This window comes from Aulonocara sp. 'chitande type north' Nkhata Bay, linkage group LG13 (assembly GCF_057382095.1).
Source record: "Aulonocara sp. 'chitande type north' Nkhata Bay isolate Kocher_YH1m ecotype deep benthic linkage group LG13, A_spYH_male_GT1.1, whole genome shotgun sequence".
Lineage (NCBI taxonomy): Eukaryota > Metazoa > Chordata > Actinopteri > Cichliformes > Cichlidae > Aulonocara > Aulonocara sp. 'chitande type north' Nkhata Bay.
The window spans coordinates 23,070,113-23,083,953 of NC_141356.1; positions in this window are offsets into that span (position 1 = coordinate 23,070,113).

The window sequence follows — 13,841 nt, forward strand, 5'->3', positions numbered from 1 at the left end:
ATTATTTCATTATTTTTGACGTGATTAAAGGAAGCATGCAACATTTATCTGTGGGTTTTGTTCTGCTGACTGCTGTCAACCACATCCTTTTCCTCTCAAGAAGGCCGATCAATATTTAAGTGCCTCTTTTCTTTTGTGTTAGATGTCTAAAGTTCATCTCACCTCAAGCATGTGGCAAGGACTTTTGTCTGGTCATCAGCTCCTCTCTCTTCAAAGTGAACACCTAAAATATTTAGCAAGAACAGTCAGGTATTCAGATGCAAACCCTGCTCGGCCAGAAATCCTGGATGCTGGATGAACTTACCAAGCAAAACTTTTTCTAAGACCTGAAGTAAACAAGTTGCAATGCTCCTTATAGCTTTCAATTCTCCATGAGTGCTGCATTTTGCACAGCTAGGTGCTTTTTTTTTAAGGGGTGTGTGTGTCTTGTTTACACCAGTTGACCGAAGGAATGACATCTAACTAGAACAAGCAATCCATGCTACAGCCTTGTGATTAATAAAGCACATATTGTAGTTGAAGGGAATTGGGAGGATAAGTTGAGGCTGGGAGGAGACAGCTTTCACTTAAGTGTTCACGCATTTTGGAAAATGGCTTACAATCCGAACAGAGGAAGGAAAGTATGGTCAAATCTCTGCAGATTTTAGTGAGTCTGAGACAGAATCGTTTTCTCCCTCAACAGACAGCTTTATACTGTTATCCACTGTACACTCGGCCTCTCCTCTGTACACACCAACACCGTTTCAGGATTTGCAGATAAACAGTTGCCTGCAAATTACATTAAAGATCACTTGCTGTACATAAAAGGAATCAAGTGTAGATATGACCTAAATGTTAGGTGTTGCCTCTGGTATTTCTTAAATCTTATAAACGAAAAAGCCTCTTTTTTCATGAGCTGATAAGTGGCAGCTGCATCATGTGGCAGTGAAAAAAAAATCACTTTTTTCTCCTGGGAGATTGTCGTCTTGTCTGAGCTGTGGTAAAGCTCCACTGGAAATCCCTGGTATGCTGATGAGGGTTTAAAAAGGAATAGCTCATATAATGGGGTGATCCTGGGTGACTTATCCAGATCCCTCACTCATCTTCTTTTATTGCTGTTCACTTTGTCCCCTGTGGCTGATCCACACATGGTGGGTGAGCAATGCTGGAGAAATCCTCAGTGTATTGCCTGTTAATTTTCATCTGCTCTGGTTTTGTCTCATCGGAACAGACAGAGTGATCAAGAATGCATTTTAAATGATTTTGAGTACAACTTTTGCAACAGCCAAAGCAGTGATGAATCAAGGGTTTTGCCAGTGGAGATTTTAAAACCAATGAAAGGGGCTATTATTTAATTTCCATTCATGGCTCAGATATTAAACTTGTAGACACAATGTGAAGGCATACAGAAAATCACAATATAATACAGTGCTGCAAAGTCTTTTGAGAATACAAACCGTAAGATATCTACTGGCTCCTGCTTGTCATTTCAGCATTTAGCAAAATGTTCTCAGACTATTGTATCTTATCAGTTACTGCACTACACAGTTATTTTTCAATGCTAAACTGTGGAAGATGAGTTCAGTAATCTCACAGCCTGAGGAAAGAAACCACTCCACAGTCTCCTGGTATGGCAGCAGATACTCTTGTTTTCCAGATGGTAGATGGTGGTTCTGGATACTTTTCATCACCTGTTACACTCCAGCAGTTATGATGCTTTCTATCTAATACAAATCTGGTCTTCTATAATTTTATTAAACAGTTATTTGTAAGCTTTCTGTACTGGGTGGGCCATGACATCATCTGTGTGATATTGATATAAATTGGTCAACCTAATATTGATGTAAACAGGAGTGTCTTAGACTCCTTTTTTTTCCATTTTCCTTAGGTTTGTTGATACTGAGCAGCAGGTTGTTCTCTGTGCACCACAGTGCAAGATGACTCATCATTGTTTGTAAAATTCCAATTTCAGTACACAAAATAAAGTGGAAGCCACGTCATTAAAATCCAATTTCTATGAACAACTTTTCTATTGTACAGGTAACACGCTGAGACATTGTTTCCATTTCTGCTGCCAAACTGCGCCGAGGCTTTGCAGATTACAGTTTGTGTCCTCTGACTTATTTCTGGGATCAGTATAATATTTCACAAGTCAGATCACCAAAGATAAAATATTAATTTAACCGATTGCAAAGAATTCTAGATGGCAGACACAAAGATCCAGTTAATGTTCTGAGCCTCGTTGTTGTGTTTGTGTAATTAGACTTTTGCAGGCCTTTATCGGCATAAGATGGTGTTTCTTTGCATCTCATTATAAGCCGCAGTTTCATGAATTAATCATTTTTTGCAAAATATCTGCCGGATCCAATTACATTGTTCCTTGCATGACCAATATTCAATTTGTCATCATGGCATGGCTCTTACTAAACTTTTAAATTAGGCACACGCTCTTTAATGACGATTCAGCAGCTAAATACAGGATAATTGCAATACGTACATGATATTAATCAGAAGTGTCAGGTCATGTTTTACACCGAACCTTTTAAAACTTCAAATCAAAGACAGAGAGGACATGATGAGGGACGCTAGACGTTACACAGAAGAATGCTTCACTAACAGTTTTCTGACTCTTAAAAGGATCTAGTCAACTCTTGACAACGCTAATGTGGCTATTAGCTATGTTTGAGTTGTATTTTCCATTTCTGGGAATATTGTTTTGCGTTACAATACAAAACTGAATTTTATATAATAGCTAAATTTACAAGTTGCACTATTTTGCAATGTTATGTTCCAGTAAGTTTCAATCACCATGTCACAGTTCGGCTGTGTGGCAGGCAGGAGAAGGACCCAAACGCAAACTCACAGAGTCAAAAGTTAAACTCAAAAAACACAGCTTTATTGCTGGCGTGGAGTGGGACATGAAAAACAATACAAAATAACCTAAACTGGGAAAAACTAAAGCACAAGGAGCCACAGGGAAAAATCACACAGCTATGATGGAGGACGCAACACTGACAAAGAGAAACATGGGGCATAAAATACACTGAGGGATAAAGAGGGGGAATGAGCCACAGGAGGAGAGCACAGCTGAGAGTAATTAAGCAGGACGAGGCAAGGGAAGCAAAACTAGAAACATTAACATAGAACAGACTGTGAAAGTAAAACAGGAAACACACTGACGGAACTCAAGACATGTGGACTTAACAGACTGGGGGAGACAGAACATAGGGATCTGAAACATGGAACAGAAAGGCACAGTAGATCAACATGAACATAACAACGCCACAGGGGAAGAGTAAAACTGAACACGATGAACACAGAAACACCAGACCTCTTCACAATAAAACAGGAAACATAATGAGACGTAGACATGACAACCCAAACTTCACAATGTAAGACACAGACATGAAACACATGAAAAGCAGGGGAGATTTACCATAGTTGGAAACACGAGGGGGAAATAATAAGAACTAGAAACACTTAAGCATGATAACAAATGAACTTAGGAACCTGAAGGGCTTACATAAACTAAAACATCAAAATGAACTAAAACTCAAAACACTGGGTCATAAGACCCAGGATCGTGACACACCAATACATTACTGAATTTTGGTTTAGGCTGAAAAAGTTGACCTCGGCAAGGATGTCAAAGGAGAATGAATTTTCCACTGCATTTCAACAGGAGCAGAGTAAATAGCAATGTTTGACTTGTATTGACTATTTAAAGTAAGCTGCAGCCATTTGCTTTTGTAATGTTTCTAATACACACAGCATAAAATGTTGTTGTTCTTTTTCTTTATGTTTAGTCCTGCTTCAGTGAGCTCCATGCAGGCCTACTCCTCTCAATAAAGGTTATCTAATATTTGTTTTGGTAATGAGCAGGTATATAGGACTGACATAAACTTGTCTGTGTTGCTTACATCTACTTTTTTATAGTTAAACTAAATTTTAAACTAAATTTAAATATAGATAAAGATAAAGTGAGCACTGTATTCTTAATAATAGATATTATCAGTTAAGGTTTTATCCATGGGTACGGATGAGATAACATAATGGATGCCTCTAATTAAAATTCTGTGGAGAGGACAGTTAGGCCTCATCCTCATCCTGAAGTCAACTTGAACAATAAACAAAATGACTTAAAGTAAAAAAAAAGTTGAAATTCCTGTTTGAGGGGATTGCATCAGACCAATAGACAGCGTTACTTAACGACCTCCCTGCAACCTTGAATATATTCACTGGGGTTTGTGCAAGAAGTGATGTTATCGTTATCCCTGAATAAAATGCAAAGATTATGTCCTGAGGAAGATGTTCCTTTGAGAAAAAATGTAAATGTAACCCCAAACTAGTCCATTTAATTAATTCATCTTAACTATGGCCTGTAAAAAATATATATATACATCAAATGACTTTGCTCAGAATCTGCTCCAGTGTGTGCGCATTTGTAAGCCTGAGTTTCTGTGTGTATGCTAGAGCATGCAAATGCTGGCATGCGTGTCTCAGTGCTTGTTATATTAGCTCGTAAAAAAAAAAAAGAAAGAAAGGAAAAAAAGGCCTTTAGTTATGAGAGGATCTTTTCTCACCGGGAAGATGACCATCCACATCTCGATGAGAGATGTTTGTGTGTAAATAAATCAGTAAAGGTCAAAACCTCCACCAGTCTGCAACCACAATTAGAGCCAGTCCTGAACTCATGGGTCTCTTGAGTGCGGGGGCACAGTGTCTCTAACCCCCACCCCCCTGTTTCCCACCAGTGTAATGTCAGAAACCCAAGCAGAGAGAATCTGAGTGGGAGGTAGATTCAATGGGAAGCTCTCACGCTGTTTACCACTTCTAATGCTGCACTGGGTGTGACTGGGTGTGATGCTGACATATGCAGCGGGATCCTCTTCTGTTGTTAGAGCTTTGCTGACAAAACCTGTGTATAAGTCACGGATTGCCTAATAGTTACTTTTTGGAGTTGAGCTCGTGCACCGCTGTTATTAGATGTGAAATCTTTTCAATATTTAAAAGCCTCTACAGCAGACCAGGATCTGGCTGACAAATATGTTGATGGTGAATAATTTAAAGGGAACAATTTACAAAGACTAGCCACAGCAGAGGTTATGAGTCTCTCTTTTTCTTTTCCTCTGCGGCATCCTGTTGAAATGAGAACAGGAATGAGACAGAGAGTTTTTGCATGGACGGTCTGTGTGCACATGCTTTAAAATCTATGCTTACATATGCATGTGTGCCAGATGAATGTCCTGCATCGCACTGTGTGGCATAAAGGGCCTGAAGCCATTTGTTAGTTTGCTGTGAAGGCAATTTCATAATGTCCTTGTATTACACAACAGTTTTTGTCTTTTTTTCCCTCAATACATATATTCATGAAAGCTGAAAGCAGGATGGGGCTTTGTTATCAAGATACCCAATGTTTTATTTTCAGTTTTTGTATTTTTTATGAAGTGGAATGATAAGGCTGCTTCAAATTGTTGTTTATGGTACAGTGATGATGCAGCAAAACATTTTCAAGGTGAAATGCATATTACAAAATGGTGTTTATCACAGCAGGGAGGATGCTTCCACCCATATACACTGCAAACTTATAAAATCTATATTTGTCCTATTACAAGCCAAGATATCTTTCTTGTAAAAGTATACTATAAAATGAATCTCAGTGATGGAAGGAGTCATAGGCCAGTCAATTTATAAGGAAGAGACGGAGACGAGTGAGAGAAAGAGGGAGACAGGGTGAGAAAAGAGACTGATTGCCTTCTCTCTTTTTATATCATTGATTTATTCACACATGGAAATGGGGGCAAAACAGTATTTTGTCACAGTGATTAAAACTCAATAGAAAGATTGAGCCTCTTCTTCTTTGTCTTTGCACATTCATTTTGCTTCACATTTAAAGGGTAATTGATCATTGATGATCAATATTCAGCACCAAAGACACCAAAGACCAATCAACCAATTGGAGACGGAGAGTCTCCCAGAGCCCACTAGACTGCAGACCCCAATTATGGGCTCACGAGAAGGGATAGCTTGTGATGTATTGGATGTTGAAGATGGTAATAATGATTACATAATGAATATTTAGTGATGCTTGTGCTCACATTCATAAAAGACTATGTTGAATGCAGCCCATGTAGCAAAGAAAGCTACTGTTCAAACAAATCCATGAGAAAGAAAGAGAAAAAACATGGAAAAAGTAAACCAAACAGCCTATTATTAAATTAATTAAGCAGCATTTCATGTCTTGAATAGCCCAGGCATACATTTCGCCATCTGTTAGGTGAGGCGAGCAATGCTGCAGTGGAAATGCATGCTAATACAAAATGCAAACTTCTGACACTGGTCACACTCCAGGCATTTGCAATTAAAAAAGTTGTTTATCACAGCTCCCAGTTATTGTATTGAAAAGCATAGCAATGAACTGCAGTGCTTTAATCAGACTTAGACAGTGCTAAGAATTAAACCGTGTGGGTGAAAGATGATGGCCACTGCTGGTTTTTATTATTAGCTTTATGACACCCGCCGAGCTTCGCTGAATAATTATAAGGTTTATTAATTATTATGAAATACCTCATTCCAACTTAGCTATATGAGAAAGATTTTGCCGAAGATGTTGTTCTCTTGCTTAGTGAAACATTTAAATTGTGTGCTGGTAATCTGGTGATAAATATGAATTGAAGATAGTCACTGTTAAGATATTAGGGTTGGCTTGAATCTGCAAACAAACATTAGGGTTCTGTGGTTTTACCAGAAGGTTCAGCAGTGTAAACTTTATCAGAAGGCGAGTGGTCACAGAGGTCAGAATCAATGCTTAGACATTATGTGGCAATCTAAACGATGCTCAGCTGGTACTCAGTGGCCCAAAGCATGCCAGGAAAATATTCTGCACACCACACCACCACCACAAGCCTGAACTGTTACAAGGCAGGATGGCTCCAAGCTTTCAATGTAATGCAAAAGTGTGACCCTATTTCTGCTGTGACAGGTCACAGCAGAAATCAAGACTTATCAGACCAGGAAACATTTTCAAATCTTCTGCTGTACAGTTTTGGTAAGCCTGCGTGAACTTATTTCCTTTTTTTAGTTGAAAGGAGTGGCAGTTGGCATGGCCTTCTGCTGCTGTAGCCCATCTGCATCAAGTTATGCCTGTTGTGCATGCAGATATGCCCGGAGATGGTTATGCAGAAAAATCCCAGTAGATCAATATATTCTGAAATACTAAGTCCAGCCTGCCTGATTTCAACAAGTCACATTCACAGTCACTTAAACCATGAACTGAGATGGTCTATATCTATCTATCTATCTATCTATCTATCTATCTATCTATCTATCTATCTATCTATCTATCTGTCTGTCTGTCTGTCTTTTCATTTTGTTGATGTTCCTTGATTTGAAGGCGTCTCCTCACAGCTAAAAAAAGCACAGTTTTACATGCAGTTGTTTGCAGCATTTGCTGTCGCTGAGTTTTAATTTCAAATAGCACTGTAGTTTTATACTTTATTATGTTGCACTCTAGTTTCCCCTTGTCAATATTCCCGTTGCTGTTTCACATGACAAAAAACAAACAAACAAACAAAAACAAAAAAAAACAGCATTGTTCTGTCCAATTTCTTAACTGCTGATTAAATTGAGAGCTGTGGGGGGGAAAGGAAATCTTCCACCAAAAAGTATACCACTGTCTGTGTCATGTAGTGATATTTCTTGTTATTAAACAACGAACAGTAATCTTTTATGACAGCAGAAATATTTAGTTCAGGTTTCAAGCAGGTTTATTACATTAGTAGCTGACAGCAGCCTTTAATTTGGCTCACATCTGTGTTTGTTGACTACCCGGTGTGTGTGTGAAGACACAGGATATAGATTTACATAACAACAAAAGCATATCCAAAAAATATTCTGCTTCGCTTCACATCAAGCAGAATATGTTACAGATGCATAAACATCAGGACAGTTCTGCCTTTTTTAAAACTGTCAGATGAAAATGTCAAAACTACAATGAAATGCGATACAAAGGTTAGTCACTGAGAGCACACACACACACACACACACACACACACACACACACACACACACACACACACACACAAACCTCTCCTTGCTATATTTAATTCATGCTGAGTGAACAAACTGTCCAAATATTCTCCTCTGTTTATGTATGTGTCCTTTTAAACAAAATAAAAAACTGGATGTGCCACAGCTTTAGAGAGGTAATATTGCCTGTTATGGTTATCTGCCACATACTTAGGTGCAAGTTCTCACGAGTGACTGACTCATTTTCCATCAGTCGTACAGTACTAAAACACGGCAGCAGGAACAGCAGCAGCCTCATCGCTACTACAACAGATTTAAAAGCAAAAACACAAAGCTGTGAAACTGAGCAGCAGTGCAGCGTTTGCAAATGTCTGAACATCTATATGTGTGTAAAACATCAAAGCTGAGAGAGCTTCAGTATGGACAAGCTTCTTCTCAGAGGCCACTCGCTGTGTTACTCCTTTAATGAGTTTAGGCCATGTGGTAACAAGTTAGCTGATAGATGAGGCGATTATATCCCTCCTTCACTTCACTCGAGGACAGTCCCCAGTTTCTAATTGGTAAGAGAGCTTATGACAAGGGAAGAGACATCTCCCGTGTTTTCTCTCCTTTCCCCCCTCTGTCCCTTACTACTTCCCCAGTTCCCAGTCATTTAACTAATCTTGTTTTATCCCCTTGTCGACAGGCGCAGGACTCAGGCAGTAAAATGGAGTGCAGTAGAGATAACTTGCATGGCAGGGCCACAGTAATTTAATGGGAACAGATGTTTTCCCTGCCAGACTGACAGCAGATCCTTCTCCGGCTCCCTAAAGGGAGGAGAGGACACATTACAGATGGTTGGTGTGCCGCTGGTCATCATTACTAAGGCCCGGTTTTAGACTGGGCTTCAGTTTGGTTGAAGACATGAAAGCAGTGATGGACAGAAGAGCCCTAGGATAAAATGACTAAAGAAGTCTTGGGATTAAATCTTGAAGCAGAATCCATCGTGCAAAAGCATGGCAACTAGAAGAAGAAGAAAAAGGAGTTTAAATACTGAAATACAGCATGTGAGATTTTTGTGTGTCCGCGCGTGTGTGTCCTTGTTTCCATGAAGTCATTTTCCGTGTTTGTACTCAATGTGTGGGCTTTCCTTTATTTGTGTATGAGAGTACACGTGGGCATCTGAGACACAGTCTTCACAACGCTGTCACCAGAGATATCTGTGAGGCAGCAGACCCTGATCAGCTCAGGCACCGTACAACAAACAGTGGCAACAACACACAGCATTAACACTCCCAGAGAGACAAAAATGTGCCTGAAATGTATTCCTCTGCATTTTCTCTCTCTGTTCACATTCGGAAAGATGAATCCCTCGCTCTAACCTGCTCAAATTGAATTCTTTTCTTTTGTGCTGTGGGGAAAAAAAAGAAAGCATTTCATCAAGCCATAGTTTTTCGTATCATGCTTGTAATTTGACTTGTCAGCTGTGCTCTGTAGGTCAGCCTCACACCACATTTTCTTGGCTGTGATGCCATTCACTTCTTCTATTTTAAGGTCAAATATGAAGATCTGATGAATTTTAATGTTTTACTTTTTTAATCAAAGTTTCTAATAATATTTAAAGCCTATTTTTTCATGACCGAAAAATCCTGAGTGTGTGCACTTCAAGAACAAGCTTAATAGGAGATGAAAAAATTGTAATCTATGATTCTGAGTCAAAATGAACTAAATGCATTTGAGAATAAAAGCAGTAATACCTAATGCTATTTAGTTGATAAACACAACACAAGTGGAATGACACTGTAAAGCTTATGATCATTAAAAAATGGCAACATTTACTGTAAATCCCATGGCCCCTGCGGAGGATGATAACACTTCCAAATCACACATCCACTCAATATTGGAGCTTTTCATTTTGATCATCCTGTCAGCTCGTTCTGCACCGATATTTTTCAGTGATTGCACATCCTAACAGTTTCTCTGAAAGGTGATCCATTCAGGTAAACAAGGATTTTGGTAATCACTCCCTTTGCTTCTGTCCAAAACTCTTCAGCAAAAATGTATTTTATGATACAATCTAGCCACACTGCACAAACGCTGCCATTTTTCTTTCTTTTGTATGGACTGTAAAAGCTGTATTTTCTTTGTATCTCACATGTGTGTATTTTTCTTCGTTACTTGTATTTCTGCAGCTTCCTGTTTAGCAGTTTTCAGTGGATTTTAAAGTGCAAAGAAAGCTCTAAAAGTGCATTTCTGTCTCTGCTCATATGACTCTCAGTCAGTCTTTTCTTCAAATCTGTATTCAAACTGCTTGCTAGTACTTATTCTTATATATTCATCACACTGAACATTAACTTTTGCAGTTATTTATATGTATGGACCGTAAATTATGTATATAAGCATGTGCATGTACAACTAGAAATCTTTTGATTGGATAACAATAGCATCAGAGCTGAAAGGAGTGCACCATGGGACTCCCAGAAACTTTCATCGTTAACTGACACATCCAGTGTCAAAAAGCCCCACCATACTGACTTTACAGTATATGTAAGCTCCCCAATAGGCAAAAATGCAATTTATGTGCATATTAAATGCAAGATCACTCCTGGTTTTGGGAAAGAAAAGCTGTCATATTCGTAAGAGGATGTACCAATTGGAAAGGTCACAAATGTCTATAGAGAACAAATGAGGCCGGTAATCGTTTTTCCTGCCAGCCTTCTACAGGCACATAAAAGACCAGGTGCTTGTCTGAATCTTGATGATCCCCTCTAAGTGAAATCATTGACGCACATCCAGCTCAATTAAGCAGCTACTATGGTGAGCAAGAAATGATCACATTCTGTAGTAGAAAAATTCACACTGTGCGACGAGCATCATGAGGATACGTTAAATTACTGGTTATGATTGGCTGTAATGTAACAAATGACTCTGTGAGGAACTGTTCTTAAATCCTGTTTCGAAACAACTTATTCTCCCATGAAGTCCAGCAGCAGCAGCAGTACATCTGAGTAAGTATACCTCGGTGAGAACTCAGGAGCTATTAAAACAGCGTGTAGTGTTACACCTCAAGGTCGTGTGTAGCAGTGGGTGAGGAGGATTACAGGCCTAATGGACACTGCTCAAGTTTAATGAAGAGTCCTGATGAGGAAACAGATTGGTCTCTATCAACTGTTCAGGCGCTGCCATTTCCATTTTCATGGGTGCCCAGATGCTTCACGTGGGCGAGGGATGTTACAGCTGACTGCTGATCCCTGTGGACTAAATCTGTTGTTCAAACACATACACAGCGTGTGCATTTATGTGTTTGATTTTTACAGTAGTCGAGGCCAAAACTAATCCATTTCAGATACGTTGGCGAGTTTATCCTGAATTGTCTCGCTGACTTCTTTGATCCTGATCTGGGTTTCACAGCTCTATCATGTCTGGAAGTTGTGGATCATTCAGAAACACGATGTACTGAAAATAGGTTACAGACTTTACTGTATGTCAGGCAGCCATACACACATATGAAGCTTATATGAAGACTAATTAAAAAAAAAAGAAAAAGAAACGGTTAGAACTTCTAGCCTGTGAAGAAGAAAAAAAATATCTGATGCAGCTTTTTTGCAGTCTGCAGAGCAGCTGGGAATGTGAATTGGATTGTGGTTGAGTCCATGATACTTAATCATTTTCTTATCAGTGGTTGCTGTCAGCGCCCAGCTAAGGAATGACCCCAAAAGAAAAAGGAGAAATGAAGGACGGAGGGCGCCTTATGTTAGCCTGTCTTCTTCCTTGAGCTCAGCAACACACCTGCCTGTTGACACTGGTGCTTTATTCCACCTGAAATCCCCTCCTGATATTCACTCTGTGAAGGTTAATGGGGGATAAAGCATTTTGTCATAAAGCTCACAGCAGCACCTTTTCTCTTGCTCTGGCATTAGACCCAACAGGCAGGACAGAAAGAAAAATTTATATCACTGCCAGCAGTCACTAGTGAACAACTTGTCACGATGGCCTATTTCAGAAAAATATGCCCGCTAGTGCCAAGCTGCAGATGTTTCAAGTACAAGGACACCGCTTAAGATGTGCAGCTTGGATTTGCCACGGACTGCAAGCAGCATTCCTGTGTTAGGCATGAATGAACGAAATCAACACTGTAACTGAACAATCTAAAGAAATAAAAAGAAACCGTGATGTTAAAGGCTTAAAGTCATGATGTGAAGAAATCGGTTCTTCCCATGGGATGAAAAGAAGTGATGAAGGTCAGGCTGAGGTGTTTTTCGGGACAGAAGTCTATTTGACATGCAGGTGGAAAACATTTTCCTCCCTAAAGGTCTCTTGAGCCTTGAGGAAGTAAATGTACATACAGCATAGTGTCTCATTGTCCACTGGCAAAATGACCTTCGCTAAAAGCCTCGGTCCTGTTCACTGTGAAGGTGCAAACTTTTAGTGATACACCAAACATTTGTCATTGGTTAAAACTTAATGAGAATGAGACAAATAAATTATTTTAAAGTAGCTATATTTAAAGGATCAGTCTTCCTTTTTTTACAAAAAGAAGTGGTTTAAGTGTTTCTTCTGTGGCAACTAACATCTGGGCGCACAATCCTCATATTTCACACACAGTTCAGCTTGGTTATTGAGCACAGAGCATGACAGCTGGTTCGCTTTCTTTTACTTTCTGTGGAGCGAACCAAAAATATATTATTGTGTGATTAAGTAAATCTGAGTGAATGGGTCATTGTTGCATACACACACAAGCCTTAATGACTCACTAAGCACGGCTCAGCATTAGCAGTGCTCGATGCAGAATTTATAGAGCAACACTGCCCCCAGCTGAATGTGTCATGTGCAACTGGTGTTCAACACATTTCAAAAGGATGGCTGTTGTTTAAATGACACACATATATTAAAAATGACTTTAAGATGATAATGCATAAAGAACATGAAAGGAGAGCTTCTTCAATTCTTTGCAACTTTTGAACTGTCATGATTATTTCAAAAACAGAGTTGCTACTTATTCTCAGTTCAGAAGCTACATTATGTTTGCAAATCCTTCAGAAGTAAATGAGTCAGAATTACACAGCAGTTGAATCTTTTTCATTATATGTAATATGTATGTATGAAGTGCATTATTATTAATTATAGATTTTGCCATCTGTGTTGCAAAATGCTTAGTTATAGATTTTTATGTAAACACTAAAGGGTCTTTTTTTATACTGTGCCCACTTTTATAAAGAGAAGTTGTATATTATATTACATATTTTTCTGCAGGCATCCACCCAGAACACTGTTAATTGTCTCAATACAAGTGAACGTGTCTGTGGCCATTTCCACTTTGGAGGTATGAAGTATGACTGAGTCTAAATGCAGCGAGTGGAATCGTTTTCAGTGAAATGAACAAAACTAAAATTACGTTTATATAAAACTGGAAAGCACGAGCTAATTTTCTGGAGACACAGATTTTATAACAGGTCTGCAACATAGCTTTCATGTTTGTGAGCCAGTCTAAAGTGTTATTGTCAGCCCTCAGTTGACTGTCTACAAGTCTTATTAACACATCAAATGCAGCTTTAAAACCGACAGACAAAGCTCAAAACAAAGATACTCCATAATCATTTATTATTTATCCCACAGCATTAACACATTTATTGACAAAATTAATTTTCCATAGCTTAAGACTTATTATTGTATTAACTGATATACCTTCCACAAGAGGTCAGCAAAGCTGCCCATTTATATTAAATGTTTTCACGTTATGATGCCACGGAGGATTATTCCATTAGAATATCTTTAAGAGGCACATTTTTGTCACAACTAATTCTTATAATGTAGATTTTGTTGATCTTGTTTACACATGCGTATGTATGCGTATA